The sequence below is a fragment of the Prunus avium genome, unplaced genomic scaffold, assembly GCF_965620075.1.
Source record: "Prunus avium unplaced genomic scaffold, drPruAviu1.hap1.1 HAP1_SCAFFOLD_38, whole genome shotgun sequence".
NCBI lineage: Eukaryota > Viridiplantae > Streptophyta > Magnoliopsida > Rosales > Rosaceae > Prunus > Prunus avium.
This window is the reverse complement of record NW_028276896.1, coordinates 210,001-212,500: the sequence shown is the minus strand read 5'-3', so window position 1 is coordinate 212,500 and position 2,500 is coordinate 210,001.

Below are 2,500 nucleotides of genomic sequence, written 5' to 3'. Positions count from 1 at the left end.
CACCATGCCGGCAGCGTGCGCGCACCATGCCGGCAGCGTGCGCGCACCATGCCGGCAGCGTGCGCGCAGCTTGCGCGCAGCGTGCTGATTCTGTCGACAGTGAGGCTAGCGAAACTTGTCCTGCCATGGCGTGCGCGCAGCCTGTGCGCGCAGCTTGCGCATCTGTCGACAGTGAGGCTAGCGAACTTGTCCTGCCATGGCATGCGCTGTGCGCAGCCTGTGCGCAGCGTGCACGCAGCTTGCGCATCTGTCGACAGTGAGGCTAGCGAAACTTGTCCTGCCATGGCATGCGCGGCGCCTGCGCGCAGCCTGCGCGCAGCATGCGCACAACATGCGCACAGGCTGTGCGCAGCGTGCGCGGAGCTTGCGCGCAGCTTGCGCATCTGTCGACAGTGAGGCTAGCGAAACTTGTCCTGCCATGGCATGCGCGCAGCGTGCGCGCAGTCTGTGCGCAGCATGCGCGCAGCCTGTGCGCAGCGTGCGCGCAGCTTGCGCATCTGTAGACAGTGAGGCTAGCAAAACTTGTCCTGCCATGGCATGCGCGCAGTCTGCGCGCAGCATGCGCGCAGCATGTGCGCAGCATGCCGGCAGCATGGTTCCAGGTTTTTTCAAATGTCGACAGAATTTTTCAAATCTTGTCAAACCCCGTTTTTATTGAAATTTCCTCGCACAATAAGCTCCCCATAAGTAGTCTATGATTTTTAGGACCTTCTCCAACTTACAAAACTAAAAAATTCCTCCCGGATTTGTTTTAATGATTTTTTCAATTTTACGACTTCTAAAACTAATAAAAAATACTTCCCGACTTCAAAAATTTATGAAACTTTTTCCCATCATAGATTGCATGTTTCTTAGTATCCCTGCAAAAAATCACGTCCAAATACCTTGTATTGAATTATTTAGAGCCCATTATGACTCCTCGCGCATAGGTGATGTCTCTTCCTGTCAAAGGGCTAAATGCATAAAATGCTATATAGGGGGGTGTGTGTTGCCTGCATATGCATGGCAGCCCATGCCTTCCTAGCTGCAGCCCCCTTCCCCCACGCCACACCCATGTCATGTTGCCTCGATATGTTGCCTCGGTATTATGGGTTTGGTGTCGGGGTCGGGGGGCTGCCACCCATGGCGGTGGTGGCCGGAATCCGGCCGCCGCCACCACGCCGCCGCCATGGGTGAGGGAGGAAAAAAAAGGCGTGGAAAGTTGCGAAATGGGGTTGTCTAGGCTATTTTTTGGCATGGGAGAGCATGGAGTGCTAGGAACTCCTTCTCAAATGCACGGGCATGTCGACCACAACCTCATTTCGCAACAACAACCACCCGTGTGGGGTGGCGGTGGGTGGATAGTCGCGGATTGGGGCTTGCCAAGCCAATGTTTTCAAAAAATTTCATCAAAATTAAAAACAAATGTTTTGTTGCCTTCGGATTTGTGGGCGAGCGGCGAGTCGGAGTGGAGCCGGTAAAGTTTAACCTCGGTGTGCACGGTTGTTTTTAGAAACTCAATCCAATGCCGGGGACGTTGAAAGTGACGCTCTTATGAGTTGCAAACCCGCAAGATTTAAAGAACCTTTTCAAAACAATTTGAAACCAACAAGATTTAAAAACAGAAATTTTCATCAAAATGAAAAACAAATGTTTTGTTGCCTTCGGACTAGTGGGCGAGCGGCGAGTCGGAGTGGAGCCGGTAAAGTTTAACCTCGGTGTGCACGGTTGTTTTTAGAAACTCAATCCAATGCCGGGGACGTTGAAAGTGACGCTCTTATGAGTTGCAAACCCACTAGATTTAAAGAACCTTTTCAAAACAATTTCAAACCAACAAAATTAAAAACAAATGTTTCGTTGCAAACAAATTGTGGGCGAGCGGCGAGTCGGAGTGGAGCCGGTAAAGTTTAACCTCGGTGTGCACGGTTGTTTTTAGAAACTCAATCCAATACCGGGGACGTTGAAAGTGACGCTCTTATGAGTTGCAAACCCACAAGATTTTAAAAACTTTTTGAAAATGTTTCTTCTAAATGACACATTTTGATCCTTGGCAAGTGCTCAATCCGTAACTATCCAATCACCGCCACACCACACCGGTCGGGAGTGTGTGAATGGTGTGCTTCCCGGGGTTGGCATAGATAATCTTTCGCATCGACAATCTTTTGCATGCGAGGGAATGTCTATGCCAACCCCGGGAAGCACACCATTCACCCACTAGTTGTGGGCGACGATGGGTTGGCTTCAAATGAATTTTTGCTTGGGGTTGTCCTCGGTATGCTTTTGTGTTGGGAGTACGGCCACCAAACCTTCTCAATGCACGGGTATGTCGAGGATGGCTTTCGGCGGGGTTGATGAAGAAGCTACCCAATTCTCGGCCACACGAACACATGGTGACGATGCGTTGGCTTCAAGTGAGCTTTAGCTTGGGGTTGTCTTCGGTATGCTTTTGTGTTGGGAGTACGGCCACCAAACCTTCTCAATGCACGGGTATGTCGAGGATGGCTTTCGGCGGAGTTGATGA